The sequence below is a fragment of the Lepisma saccharinum genome, chromosome 16 (genome assembly GCF_977018435.1).
Source record: "Lepisma saccharinum chromosome 16, izLepSacc3.1, whole genome shotgun sequence".
NCBI classification, from domain to species: Eukaryota; Metazoa; Arthropoda; class Insecta; order Zygentoma; family Lepismatidae; genus Lepisma; species Lepisma saccharinum.
In genome coordinates, this window is record NC_139244.1 from 49,296,394 (window position 1) to 49,312,522 (window position 16,129).

Genomic DNA, 16,129 nt, shown 5'->3' on the forward strand with positions numbered 1-16,129 from the left:
TATAACAAAATGACGAGCGAAATTCTTTTGGGACACAATGAGCTCGGTGATGCTACCGGAAAAGTTTGGCAATGAACAACCGTATTGGGTTGTAATGAAGACACGTAAAACTGGTGAAACTAGAAGCACAAAATAGCAGAAACGATGGCTAGAAATCTCAAAGGATATGTGGTGTGAGCCAAAGCAACAAGTGACGATTGTCATAGCAGGGCGGGTTACACTTATCGCACAATATTTGAGCAACATTGTGTTCTGACGTCACGTCTGAAGTCATCTTAATTTTAGGATAAATGTCTACGTTGTTAGTTTATGCTAGATAAGTTCAGTTCTCTTAGTCTAAATAATAATTTTTCATTCTATTTATACTAATGGACCCTAACCTAACCTCGTATGCATTAATCGTCCGACATCAGAACACAAGGTTTCAGAAGTGAAGTGAAACAAGGCAGACGGTGAAGTAAACAAAACAAACGAGAGGACTGCTGAGTGCTGCTGCATCTGCAACTAACAAGGAAAATAAAGCAGAGGTGCAGACATTAGGTGTATATGTAAGGTAACTAATGATTCGTACGATTTGAACTTGATCAGAGACGTTTTGCTGCGGGAAAGAATAATTACTGAGTATATCCACAAAATGTATGCGTTGACTCAAAATGTCAACGTACGCTTTAAATTAATTCCTGCCAACCCATTGGAGATTCAGTGCTATCACCATATTGTAATTGCAAATGATGTCTTTGTGGTATCAAAGTAGAAAAGGCCAGAGTGAGAGATTTTCAAGTTCCGATTGTGTCATTTCGAATTTATCATGGTGCACAGTGGTTCAATGAATGTGTGTTGCCTTGTCTGAGTCTTGGTGATAACTTATGTAATACGTGTTTTCTGGAGATCAAAGACTCAATTTTCACCTTCCACATACTCGTACATGATATTTTGGTAACACTTTACTATACCTGAGACGGATTCCTTCAAATTTACAGGAGAAAGTACTTACGGAATACATTTTCTGGAGTGTTGTTGATGTTCTGGAATGTAGTTTTGGTCCATTTTAATGCGAATCCATGTGGTTTTATATGAAAATCTATTTCTGATACGCTATTGCTGCTGCCGCCACGATGTTGTCCATATATGCTAAATTGAACGAAAGGAGTGCTAATGGAACCTAACCTAACAGGCCTAACCTAACCTAGTAGGCATACCTCGTTCCCGTGATGGTTCGTGGGGCTATCGTGAATTTTTGGGCTAACGTCAATGGTTTTTGGGGCTACCCGTGGATGGTTTGTGGGAAATAAGGAACAACAGTAAGTACTCGTTAATGTAAGAAATATACCTTATTTTCGTTATAAATTCATTATTTCACCTAAAGAAATGTTCCGCAATGCAGAATAGTACGTTAGCAATGTAAAAAAGTGCGAAAGAAATCATTCCCAGGTGTCTCAGGTATAGTAAAGTAGTACCGATATTTTTTTTTTTTTTTTAGCAACTGGGCTGCGAAAGAAGTATAATCTCGCCAAACGCTTTCGTTGTTAGATTCGTCGTTCCAGGTTTGGCTCAACATTAATAAATTTACCTAAATGCTTTTGTGGTTAGGTGGGTCATATTTAGGGCCCTTAGTATTAAAATAACATCCCTAAATGCTTCCAACATATTATCACGTAATATCTGGTCTTTTAGCACCAAAAGTCCTAGGAACCTTGCATGAAAAACCATGAAAACTCCGTTACAGCGCCTTGAATAACGTAGTGTGGAAAACAACCCAAGAAACTAGTTCCCAAGATGGATGAAAACATAGATGAGAGTGCTATCAGTACGAGTGCTAATTTTCTGATGAAAGTAATGCAGCTTAGTTAGTTTTTGGAATATATTGTGTAGAGGTAAAAATTTACTATCCTTCGGACACCTCTAATTTTTTCATTTCGTCAATTTTTGACATTCGTACTTACGTATCTGCTTCGCGGAACATTCCTGAAGGTGTATCAACGTTGTTTTGATGAAAGTAAGAGCAATTTTTCACATTACCAGTACGTCTTTCTGGTAGGCCTTTTCGCTATCCTGAGACACAATATGACGAGTACACCTTCCTACATAATCGCACGTTGTGCTTGTCTTTTGTTAAATTTTTGACATTCGTACTTACGTATCTCCTTCGTGGAACATTCCTGAAGGTGTATTGACATTGTTTTCATGAAAGTAAGAGCAATTTTTCACATTAGCAGTACTTCTTTCTCCTAGCCTTTCTGCTTGCCTCACACGCAATATGGCACGTACACCTTCCTACATAATGATGCGTCGGGCTTGTCTTTCGTCGATTTTCAATTGTTATGCAGTGTTTCAACCTTCGGAACCCAAGAAATGCCCGTGAACAAAGTTCATCAGACCTACTTCTTTTTCATTTTTTTTCCGCGTTCTTTTACAAAGAAAATTGTAATCTTTCGTGGTGCTATCCGTGAATCGTTTTTGGGGCTATCCATCCTGGAATAAGTGGGAAACATCTAGAAATTGCAAAATAAGCTAAAATAAGGCATTAGTTTTCGGAATGGAAACTGTCGATTTTCGCGAATTTTTTGTTTCACAACCAAATAGTATATATATATATTCCTGATACCACCATGACACCAAATTTTAACTATGTTTCCTAACCTAACCATGTGCCAATGGTTCGTGGGGCAAGCGCCAATGGTTCATGTGGCTAGCGTCAATGGTTCGCAATTATTTCCAATTTCTAGATCCTGATACTAACACGACACCAAATTTTAACTATGATTGGCTAACCTAACCACGTGCCAATTGTTTGTGGGGCTAGCGACACGCCATCCTTCTAACTCTTGTTTCATCCTTCTAACTCTCGTTGCAAACGCAGACCGTTCGAAACACAGGATACCCAATGAACATGAACCAAACACAATCACGACGAGTGATGCATGAAGAAGAAGAAGATGATGCGTGATGGTGTACGAAGGTTTACGCACCAAACGCTATTCCCCGTCGGAGAATTAATTTTCAACGAACAACATGAATTTCAGCTATGAAACATTCCCACATCACACAAAACACCTTCAATGTTCAACAATGCTACAGGAACTTATTACAGTAAGTAGTTTCTTCTGTAAAAATAAATACATGTGTCCGAAGGATAGTAAACTAGTACAGAGTTTTATTTTTCTATGTTATTAGAATATAAATAGTATCCTGAGAGATATTTCATACCAAGGCGACAAACCACAAGTGTCGCTCGGAAGCGAGCAGTCTGTAGTCAATGCAGCCTTTCGAACTGTAGGGACACAAGCTCTGACTGCACCGTTTCCTCAAGGAAATTTTACAACAAAGCGACACGCGACAAACGATACGAGGATTTCACATCAAAGCGACATGGGTCCTTCAGTCCAAGGCAACTTTCATACCGAAGCGACACATGTTGCTTGGAAACGAGCCAATCAAGAGCAACATTTCACATCGTAGCGGCATGACGGGAACCACAGGCCAGCACTCGGTTGGTGAAATCCTCAAGCGATAAGTGTCGTTTGCCGCTTGTCGCTTTGATGCGCAATCTCCCTAAAGCAAGACACTCATTGCATCACGTATGTGTGAACAACAAACCACGGCAACATGTTGCAAGCTATTGAGGAAATGGCCCAGTTTGAGCGACGTACAAGCGATAAAGCGACATGTGTGGCTTATCGTGTCGCCTAGATCTGTTGTTGTAATGTGCGGTTTTTCGTGTCGCCTATCTGTTGTTTGCACAATTAGCAGCAAATGCTTGCTAATAGACTGAAGGCACCATGTCGCTTGTCACTTAATTAGGAACTCCCCCTGTGGCACGTAACTTCGGTCTGAGCACCCTTCATTTAAGGAGCTTTCCGACCGAAGTAACAAGTAGCATGCGAATACGCCATATGAACGTGTCGTTTGCTGTTTGGACCCTCATGTGCAATGAATGCTATTTTACAGTCAGGAAGTGTGTGTCACTAGTGTGACAGTGTGAACATCCCGTGTTGCTTGTCCCATTGGTTTGAAAGTTTCCATCCACTCATGTCGATGGTACTAAGAAAGTGTTGTGGGGTTCCCCTTGTCGTTTCATGCAATCATCATTATCATCATCGCCACAATTAGTTTAAAGCGGAAGAAAAGATACAGTAAATATCAAAATTACAAATGCTTCAGTGTATGATGATGATGATAACAGGATGTGGTCGACTGTCTAGAATGTTCGTTAATATCTTCGCGACCACTGTACCAAATATCATAGCAATTATCACATTCATAGAAATGCTTCATGTAAAAGAATCAGACGTTGCATCGAAAACTCCATTTACTTCCATTATAAGCAGACAAATGCCTAGCACGTGTACAGACACCAGCGCCTCTAGCGGTATCATTTTCGAGTGGAACCAGCCAGAGATGCCTGAACAGTGCAGTATTCCACACTACGTTATACAAGGTGCTGTAACTTAGTGTCTGGGAGCGAATTTACCATACCGGACCCCTCCCCGATTTTTGTAATTTTTCTCATACTCACTAATTGAGGACTCCTAATCACAAATTTGAAGTTAAAATTTGGGGGTCATGTATAGAAATCGCAAAATAAGCAAAATTGAGTGGTCCGTGATCGGAACTGAGACCCTAGATTTCTCCACGAAAACAATGTTTATTGCAATATTTTACATTTTAGAACAAATTTAATATGTTCCTGATATTACTACGACCCCAAATTTTAGCTATGTTTGCTTAATCTAACCTTACCGAGAATGGTTCGTGGGGCTATCCGTGAATAGTTTGTGGCAGAATTGCGATCACGGGCCTATAAAAAATGTTAATTTCGTAGCACTATAACGGCAAAATTTCCTCACGGAATATATTAATTTCGTTCTAAAACGTAAAATATTGCAATAAACATTGTTTTCATGGAGAAATCCATGGTTTCTGTTCCGATCACGGACCACTCAATTTCGTTTATTTTGCAATTTCTACATGTGACTCCCAAATTTTAACTTCAAATTCGTGATTAGGATGCCTCACTTAGTGGGTATGAGATATATTACAAAAATTGGGGAGGGGTCCGGTATTGCAAATTCTTACCTTTAACTATGCTAGGTAGCTTCTCAAAGCTTTGAACTTACTCCTACAATAATTTCCATTGTTGTAAAGTACTTTGTAATCCTGTACCAGTGCAATCTCCACACCTCTCACGCGTTTATTTTGTCATTTTTAACATTCGTACTTACCTATTCTGCATTGCGAAAGATTCTTTAAGGTGGCATTTTGCTTTTTTCACGAAAATAATTTCAATTTTTCACATTAACAGTAATTATTGTTCTTTGTGTTTTCGCTTCCGTAACACACAATATGGCGGGTACAGCTTGAGTCACGTCGTGCATCATATGGGTATGCAGTGTTTCCAACCTTCGTAACCAAAAAAATACCTGAATAGCTCCAAAAACCATTCATGGATAGCCCCAAAAACCATTTGCAGATAGCCCCAATAACCATTCACGATTAACCCCAATAACCATTTATGGATAGCCCCACGAACCATTTCCAGCAAGGTTTGGTTAGGGAAGCATAGTTAAGATTTTGTTTGTAAAACAATGCGATACAGTTTTGAAAAAGAAATCACCACTTCTTGCAAAACAACGGCGTGGTTGGAAATACTGACAGGGCATTACGTCATGAAACGTACGGAACATCCAGCTCACGAAGCGGAAGCAACAGTCATTGTGCATCAGAGAGATATTTTTCTTGAAAAATACATGAATTCCCGGTCAAATAGATTCCACGATGGAAGAAAATACCGCCACGAACTTTGAGAATGCTACAGTAACTCATTTCCATAAGTTCTTCTGTAAAAATGAAGAAATCCGTTCGGTGGAGATCGCACTGTTACCTGTAATCCTCCTGTAAAACTTATGAAATATCATTAAACATTTGAAACCCCTTACGTATTTGGAATCTATATTGTTATTCTGGAGCAAATCATTTGTACCCATCATGAATATTATCTTGTCATGAACATTTTCTGTTTTCCTAATTTTATTCAATACTTATATGCAGTATATTTTTCGAAAATATGTAACCTGAAATGAAATGTTGGTAACAGTTTCAATTGTTTAATAATTTTCGCATGATTTATAAGAGTATTAGGAAGTGTTTAAAAATACTGTTTGTAAGTTAGTTTCAAGCTTGGAGAAACTAATTAGCAGTTAAAAGCTTCAATTAGTATTATTTACCTCAAAAAGTATGATTTGAATAGGATGTTACATCAATACTTCCCAGTGTTTTGAGCTTACAGTCATCAGACATGTAGATTTTCACACATGAAAAAAGTTTTGTTATTAAAACTATATATTATGTGATTAGGTGTTGCAATCATTTAGGGAAGTTTTAATACTAAGAACCAGTGGTGGCTAGTGACTTTTCAAAGATGTAAAAGTGGTTATTACAAAGCTGGGTATAAATTTAGAATACCGGAAGTATCTCCGATTACTTTCAAATTCGCCATACTCACTAATTTTGGCCTCGTGATCACGAATCTGCAGTTAATATTTGGCGGTCACGTCTAGAAATTGCAAAATTACGTGCAGATATTACTGCTATGATTGTAGATACACTAATTTGGTAACCATGTTTGATGATGTGAACAAGTGAAGTTCGCTATTCGTTACGCTGTCTGAGAGAATGGCATCTTGCATAAGGTGGAAAAAAGGTTTGCCCCACGAACCATTCACCGTAAGGTTAGGTTAGGCAAGCATAGTTAAAATTCAGGGTCATCATAAACATAGTTTTGAAACGCTAATCATTACAAAAAATAATTGTTTTCTTCATAAATCAAGTGTGTTTACTCCGTTCATGGACCCACTTATTTCGGCTTATTTTGCAATTTCTAGACGTGACCGCCAAATTTTAACTGCAGATTCATGATTACGAGGCCAAAATTAGTGAGTATGCCGAATTTGAAAGTAATTGAAGATACTTCCGGTATTGTAAATTCTCTTCCAAAGCTGCTTTCTAGGTAGGGGCAGGATAAACTATGACAGGGTGGTGACAGACCTGGAAAACTAGGAAAACTCAGGGAATTTTGTCTTGATTGATTTCTTTTTTAATATATATATGTAAAGATATTGTTATGGAAATCTGCAAGGGAACAGGAAATCTTGTTGCGAAGTTGAGGCATATTTTATGCACAACTCAACCACAGTGCTAGAAACCAGTGATGGGAGGAGGAGAGAGAGAAATTTCGGGAGGGGCAGAAAAATGTGTTAAGCCTCTGAATATTATGTGGAAAATGCATTGAATTATCATTTTTTCTTGTCGGTATGGGAGTAGTAAGGGGACAGAACTGTCAACAGATGGAGGGGATGGGAGCAGGTGGCGCCGTCCGATAGTTGTCGGATGTCGTAGTAAGGCATTTTGTTGGACAAACTGAAGGAACATGGAAACAAATAGGATCCATTGATACATACGATTTTTGTCGAATATTGCCACCCGACAAATTTCTCACTACAACATGCTACAGAAATTGCATGCATGGCACGCGCAAGGTGTGTTTTGAATTACCAAGCTAAGTGCGGACCTTTGGCATTTGGCGAGCGAGAAATAATGGAGCTCAGTTGTTAGGGTGTCTTACTACCATGCGAGAGACCTGGGGTCGATCCCTTGTGGGGGAGAACCGGGATCTTTTCCACCTATTCAAACTGCTCTCGCACCCACCCAGCGTCATATCAAGCGGGTACCTGGAGGAAACTTTGAGGGATAAAGGTAGCCAGGAGTATGGTGCTTATCATGTCACCCCCACCTTCAGACATGAAGTAGAAAGTATGGGGCCCTAACTCCACACCCCTATACACCTTCATGGCAAAGTGCAGGGGAGCACTTTACTTTTACTTCCTCAAAAATCTGTTCCAATATATCAAACTGTCAGGAAATACATAGACCATGTGACTTACAATTTAAAATGATAGTTTAAAAGCACAATGGAGTATTAAATTTCGGTATATTTGGCAGAAAAATGCTCTAAAACAAAATGCGAAGTTTAGAAAACATAACACTGACAAGTCAAAAAATGATAATGCCAATTTTTGGTGCCATAATATATTTGTCACGTGAGATTGATTGATTTAAATTTTTTGGGTGCGTCGCCATTTATGGTCATTATGCACCCTTCAGTATGTAAGGGGAAAATTTCATTATCTAAAACCTTTACCTTAAAATTAAAAAGGGATTAGGGCCTCCCCGATTGTGCAGTGGTAGCGTCATCGCCTTGTAATCAAGGGGTCCCAGGTTCGATACCCGGTGGAGGCACATAGTGGTTCGGATCCCACTTTAAACTGTAGGTCCAGTCCCAGTTAGCCTTACTGTGTACAAAGTGGACTTAAAACACCAATTCAATCAATCAATCAATTAGAAAGGGATTATGGAAAATAACTTTCAAGATATCAAACTCTCACGAAGAGGCGTAGGCCATGTGACTTGCAATTTGAAACAGTAGTTTAAAAACACCATGATGGTATAATTTCAGATATTTGCCAGAAAATGTTCTTAAAATGAAAACGTGAATTTTGGTAAAAATAACACCAAATAGTAAAAAAATAAAAGAATACACCAATTTGAAAAAAAATCAAAAATAAAGGTCCATACCAATTAGGCATAAAGAAAACAAGAATATCAGTTGTAATTTATTGCATTAGTAACAGTGAGTCCTAACCTAATTTTTGGCATAATCACTAACGTTGTTCTCGCATTTGTTGTAGCATGGCACTAAATTTTGTATGGCCATGGCATGTGTGTCTGATAGCAAAGACTGGAAATATCTCTATCGCAGTGTAGCTGTCAAATCCTTGTTCTGCCAGAAACCTCTTCAGTTTAACAAAGAGATGAAAGTCGGTACATGCAAGGCCAGGTCTTTACAGGGAGATGTTCAAGATATCTCATCTGAAGTGATGCAAAGGGCCCACGTGTACTCAGCTGTATGGGGTTGTGCACATTCGATTGACCTTCCATAAATTGTCTGCACCATCGTCTGATCATACTATCACTCAAGATGTCGGGTCTGCACACCTCACATGATAGCTGGTGGCCCTGTGCCAAATTCTGAGCATGCAAAAATCTGATTACTACACATAGGCTACTCGCAGTAGGTGGGAGACTGTATGAGAGCTGCAATCTTTAACCTAGAACTGTCCTAAAACGGCTGCATTACAACTGTACCAGATTACAGTTACATGCCACTTCTTCCTGCCTGCCTGCCTGCATGTGTGTGTGTCACTCTGACCACTAGTGCTGCATATAGGCACCATTGGAGCTTTTTTCAGGATGCCCCTCGTATATGAACTTTCAGAAGCTGTTATTAACAGTGTGTTCCTGTTTTAATGTGTGGTTAGCTAAATCAAGTACCTATACAATGCACTTCTATAAATTCCTTGCTTTAAATTTCTAATACCTACATACCCTTTTCGTCAGCAATAGTGATATAACTACATGTTGTCAGTTTCACAGTACTTCATTTGGATATACTGTACTGAAGCAGAAATCCCATTGATAATGTAAGGAAATATGACACTTTCTTTTGTACAATTCAATTGTTTCACTTATATGCAAGTGTTAAGTTGTTTGCTTTACAGAGAAGAGATAAGTAGCTTTATGCATCGAAAAATGAGTCTGCACTCATGGTACTTGCAAGCAGAAGGTTCCAAACCTCAGTGGAAATATCAACATATAATACAGAGAGAATGTATAAGGAGACTGATAAATTACAAATTACTTTTGTCCTGGAAAACCTGGAAAAGTCAGGGAATTTCATTTCTGCTTGTTTGTAGCCACCCTGTATGAAATATTGGTCTATTATCAGTTTTAACCTTTGTTTTAAGAGTAGTCCAAAGACAGAAGTGGTAATTGGAGGACATTTTGATTGTACTTTTCATTTACCACTTTGGTTTTTTTCCAAGTTCTTTAATGCTTTCATTTGAAAATCTTGATTTTCTCAGAATTTCTGGAGAGGAATATGCTCCCTAACAAGGTAAGCATTAGGAACATACAACCCTTTGCACCTCATGTCATGTGATTTTGTCACAGCAGCAGTTAATGTCCAATACAACAGTAAATGAATTACTACTAGCAAATAAATACACACATAGGAGCATATGGAAAGATTCTCCAGAAAGCACACAAGTAATCACTAAGTTTCTCTAGTATACTTAGATATTGAACAATGTAAAGAAAGTGTGTGTGTGTGCCATGAATAGTTCGAAATTAAACAATTGAATTGTGGACCCAGACCTTGAAATATCGAACCTAATTTATTTTAATGCTTTATGGGGTAACAGTTCCAAATGTTGCATTATTTTTTAAAAATTTGTAGAAGTTTTAGGAAGTGTTTTAGAATACCAGAAACCAGTGGTAGACATACACAGGGTTGTTGAATTTCGAAATACATTTCTGAAATTTTCTCGTTAATTCAAGTTTGCTTATTAAAATTCCAATTACATTTTTTTTTAAATAGAGACTATGACAGTATGTTTTTAATCTTCATGTTTTTTCTGTGTCATTGAATTAGAATAATAAGTATAATATTTTGCACTTTTGCTAGCCCAGGGTGGGGACAGACCTGGAAAACCGGGAAAAGTCAGGGAATTTGAGGTGTCAAAAAAAGTCAGGGAAATGTCAGGGAATTTAGTCTTCATTGACTTCGAACACTCTTTTGACGAAAATTGTTATAACTCTGGCACTATGGGAGCAATCTACTTCGGATAACTTTTGTTTTGCAGCTAAAACATCAGCGCATGCAACGGTGTACAATTTACAACACCGGACCGAGGAAGGGGGCTTGGGGGCACGTCCCCCGAATTTCAATGGAAAAAACAAAAATCTGGAGTTTGCCCCCTCTTCTCCCGCTATTTTGGGGAGAAGGAACAAACTTTAGTATTATTTTCAAAGAATCGACATTTTTCAAGAGAATGAAATATGTTTTATGTTCTTGGGTGCCATACAAGTTGAATAATAAGCCAAAATGTGATTTTTTTTACGAAAAATAAGTAATTTGCATTTTTGGAGGAAAATTGTTATAACTGGCACTAAGGGAGCAATCTACTTCGGATAAGTTTTGTTTTGCAACTAAAACATCAGAGCATGCAACGGTGTACAATTCAGAACGCCGAACCGAGAAATAGGGGTTTGGGGGAAGCGACTACCGAATTTCAATGAAAAAAAACAACATAAAAATCTGGAGTTTACCCCCTCTTCTCCCGCTATTTGGGAAGAAGGTGCGAACTTTAGTATTCTTTTCAAAGAATGGACATTTCTCAAGAGAATGAAACATGTTTCATGTTCTTTGGTGCCATACAAGTTGAATAATATGCCAAAATGTGATTTTTTCTTTCTTTACGAAAAATAGGTAATTTGCATGTTTGGAGGAAAATTGTTATAACTCGGGTACTATGGGAGCAATCTACTTCGGATAAGTTTTGGTTTGCAGATAAAACATCATAGCATGCAACCGTGTACAATTCAGAACGCCGAACCGAGGAAGGGGGGTTTGGGGTGGTGTGACCCCCGAATTTCAATGGAAAAAACAAAAATGTGGAGTTTGCTACATTCTTTTCAAAGAATGGACATTTCTCAAGAGAATGAAACATGTTTCATGTTCTTGGGTGCCATTCAAGTTGAATAATAAGCCAAAATGTGAAACGTTTTTTTACGAAAAATAGGTAATTTGCATTTTTGGAGGAAAATTGTTATAACTTGGGCACTATGGGAGCAATCTGAGGAGAGTTTTGTTTTGCAGCTAAAACATCAGAGCATGAAACGGTGTACAATTCAGAATGCCGAACCGAGGAAAGGGGGTTTGGGAGGAGCGACTACCTAATTTCAATGAAAAAAAACAACAACATAAAAATCAGGAGTTTACCCTCTCTTCTCCCGCTATTTGGGAAGAAGGTGCGAACTTTAGTATTCTTTTCAAACAATGGACATTTCTCAAGAGAATGAAACTTGTTTCATGTTCTTTGGTGCCATACAAGTTGAATAATGAGCCAAAATGTGAAATAAAACTTTGTTTGGAAATGTGGCATGGATATGTTGCGGAGGGGGTGAGGGGAGGTTGGTCATCAATATGAATTTTCCAGGCTTGCTCCAGACCTGTGTCAGACTTTCCATCCAAACATAAGAGTATGAAGGTCCAAAAAGCACATTCATTACGTAATCAGCAACATGATACCATTTGGTATCATCGGGCCAGTACGACCTTACTCTGATGATACCATATGGTTGGTATCATCGGAGGAGTAAAGGTTAAGCCTCTAAATATTATGTGGAAAATGAATTGAATTATCATTTTTTCTTGTCCGTATGGGAGTAGTAAGGGGACCTGTCGACAGATGGAGGGGATAAGAGCGGGTGGCACCGTCCGATAGTTGTAGGACGTCGTAGTAAGTCATTTTGTTGGGCAAACTGAAGGAACATGGAAACAAATATGTTCCATTGATACATACGATATTTGTCGAAAATTACCACCCGACAAAGTATCTCACTACAACATGCGACAGAAATTGCATGGACTGCAACATCCAACAAAAATCGCATGCATAAACAAGAAGAGATTTAGACTGCAAATATGCTGCTGGAATTTTATTACTCTTCTGGCTCACTTCACCTTATTGAATGTAGCAGTGCTTGCGAAGGCTTTCTTTTATCATCCTGACGTATTACTGGTTTCGCACAAGTTAACATACGTTTACAATGACATTGCAATATTCTTAGATATCAAGAAGAATCCAACCAAACTGGATATATCACGAAAAAGCGAAACATAAATCTACATTGGTGAACGTTTTAAAAATTGGCAAGTGCATGCTCCCAACCTCCAATTTACTGCAACACTAGTATTGGAATGAAATTAACGCCACTCTCTGTCCTGTCTGTTTGATCTCGTGAGAGATGGTCTTAAATCTCTCACTGAGTGAAGTTAATGTCCAATATTATGAAATAAAATATTAATAATAAATACGTAAATATTTTAATACCATATTTACTCGAATCATTCAATCATAACAGCAAATCACTTCCTTCAAGAATTGACTTTTCTCTGCCAGCCCTGCTAAATTTTCACGTTCCATCTACTGATTTATACGAGAGGTGGCCAGAAAGTAATTTCCAATTAGTAGGTACATTGATTTTTGCAAACGCCAAAACCGTGAAAAATGGTAATTGCTGTGAAACTATGTTTATGAATGTGCAGTGATGTCTGGACACTTTTTTCACCCATTCGAAATAATGCGAATTTGGCAAAAAATGCGAATTGTAGGCATTTTTAGGGATTTTTTTTTAAAGAAATGTCCTAAAACAACGAAAAATTCCATGAAATCCAACATCCTTGTCTTTTCTAGGCCATGTTTGTGTACATAGAACATGCAAGTTTTCCAACATTTTACTCAAGAGTAAACTATAGAGTTATACGTACGTGGAATAATTCCGACAGCCACATTAAATCATTTATTTCCCACGATTTTTTCAACTTCTATCAAAACCATTTGCATCACAGAGCAAAGTGGCAGGGTTCTAACATGAGATCGCGTGCGTATCTACCGTCACACGGGAGCCACATCTTCGTATTTGTCGCACGAGATATGTTTTGAATTACCAAGCTAAGTGTGCACTATCGGCATTTGTAATAATGGAGCTCAGTCGTTAGGGCATCTGACTACTATGCGAGAGACCCGGGGTCGATCCCCTGCAGGGGAGAACCGGGATGTTTTCCACTTATTCAAACTGCTCCAGTGCCCACCCAGCATCATATGAAGCTGGTACCTTGAGGAAACTTTGAGGGATAAAGGTAGCCAGGAGTGTGGTGCTGATCACATCACCCCCACCTTCAGCCGTGATCAAGAAAGTGTGGGACCCTAACTCCACACCAAAATTCCATTATCTAAAATCCTTACCTTAAAATTAATAAAGGGGTATGGAAAATAACTTTCCCAAAATAACTTTCAAGATATCAAACTCTCGCGAAGGGGCATAAGCCACGTGACTTACAATTTGAAACAGTAGTTTAAAAACACCATGAAGGTATAATTTCAGATATTTGCCAGAAAATGTGCTAAAATGAAAATGTGAATTTTCGGAAAAATTTTCAGCATAATCACCACCGTTGTTCTGGCATGTGTCGCAGCATGGCACTAAATTTTGTATGCCCATGGTATATGTGTCTGACAGCAAAGACTGGAACTATCTCTACCGCAATGTAGCTGTCAAATCCTTGCCTTGCCAGAAACCTCTTCAGTTAAACAAAGAGATGAAAGTAGGTACATTCAAGGCCAGGGCTGTACAGGGAGTGGTCTAAGATCTCTCACCTGAAGTGATGCAAAGGGCCCGTGTGTACTCAACTCTATGGGGTTGTGCACATTCGATTGGCCTTCCGTGAATTGTCTGCACCATCGTCTGACCATACTATCACTCACGACGTCCGGTCTGCACAACTCAAATGATTGCTGGTGGCTCTGTGCCAAATTCTGAGCATGCAATGTAGGCTACATCGCAGTCAGTGGGAGACTTTATGAAATGCAATCTTTAACCTAGAACTGTCCTAAACCGGCTACATTGCAACTGTACCAGATTACAGCTACATGCCACTTCTTCCTGCCTGCATGTGTGTGTGTTGCTCTCCGACCACTAGTGCTGCGTATAGGCACCATTGGAGATTTTTCAGGATGCCCCTCGTATATGAACTTTCAGAAGCTTTTATTATTAGCGTTTTCCTGTTTTTAATGTGTTGGTTAGCTAAATCAGGTACCTATACAATGCAATTCTATAAATTCCTTGCGTTAAATTTCTAATACTTACATACCCTTTTCGTCAGCATTAATGGTATAACTGCATGTTGTCAGTTTCACAGCACTTCACTTGGATATACTGTACTGAAGCAGAAATCCCATCGATAATGTAAGGAAATATGACACTTTCTTTGTTCGATTCAGTTGTTTCACTTATATGCAAGAGTTAAGTTGTTTGCTTTACAGAGAAGAGAGTAGTAGCTTTATGCATTGAAAAATGAGTGCGCACTCATGTTTTTTGCAAGCAGAGGGTTCCAAACCTCAGTGGAAATATCAACATATAATACCGAGAATGTATAAGGAGACTGATAAATTACAAATTGTATTTCTTAATCAATCACTCTTCACTCTTATCTCATTTAGTCGTAACTTTAAAAATAATCAAGTATTTTATTTTAAACTTACTGCGTATGACAAAATTCCATAATCCTTCCTTAGCTTGTGAATTGTAATAATTTTCCAAATTCACTATTTTTCAGTTTGAATTCAAATCATAGAGAATAGAGAAATTAAGTCAATTTAATAGAAGATAATATTGGTACTTAGCAAAACCATACGTGGATCTGTATGAGTTTATTATTTCTATTTGCAAAAACATCGATTTAGTTTACTTTGTAATTGTCAGGGAAAAATGTAAATTTTGTCCTGGAAAACCTGGAAAAGTCAGGGAATTTCATTTCTGCTTGTTTGTAGCCACCCTGTAGCCTTTTTTTAATATTTAATAGAAAATTTTGGTAGTCAGCCATATATTAAAATGCATTGCATAATTATTTATAATGTTAGCGGTAGGTCCTTCATTAGGAAGGACACTCTGGTGCAATAATTAATTCTTTTACACCAATTTTGTATTAATTAATAAATTGTATGTTTTAAGGTCACATATCAAAATGTGCACCTTTATCTTAGTTGGAGTCATAGCTTCCTTGATCCATATTTGAAAAACAAAATGCTGGCTCCTGAGAACAAGGGACTATCACCTGAATTATTTTTAGTTTTGTCTACACTCTGACAGCAACAATTGTGAAAATAAGTTCAAGATGCTCCAGGAATTATATGTGAATTTTTCTCCGTAGACGTGAAAAGTGCAACTTTTATTAATTCAAATCCTATTGAATTTATACATGATTAATAATTCCCCTTGAGGCAAGTTTTTCACAGTTTAGCTTGTATTTTTCTCGAGGAAGGAAAAGAACGCTGCTTGGAAAATAATACTGAATTCTCTCAATTCGTTTACTTTGTTAGAGTCTTTTACAACATAATGTATCGGACTTTGTGTGTGGGTGGTGAGAGGTGGTAATATGTTAAGGTTGAAG

General features: G+C 38.1%; 1 protein-coding gene across 3 annotated transcripts in view; it reads left to right on the forward strand.

The window, feature by feature from the left end:
• The first annotated feature begins 332 nt into the window (after positions 1 to 332).
• LOC146000478 (uncharacterized) overlaps positions 333 to 16,129 on the forward strand; it is a 31,906-nt gene continuing 16,109 nt past the window's right edge. Inside the window, exon 1 of one of the 3 annotated variants that reach the window (XM_083138154.1) lies at positions 333 to 553. The gene's annotated coding sequence lies outside the window, so the exon portion shown is untranslated. Of the gene's footprint in view, positions 554 to 668; positions 719 to 869; positions 937 to 16,129 lie in introns of those variants that run through there. The other 2 variants (XM_083138156.1, XM_083138157.1) reach the window with 2 other exon arrangements.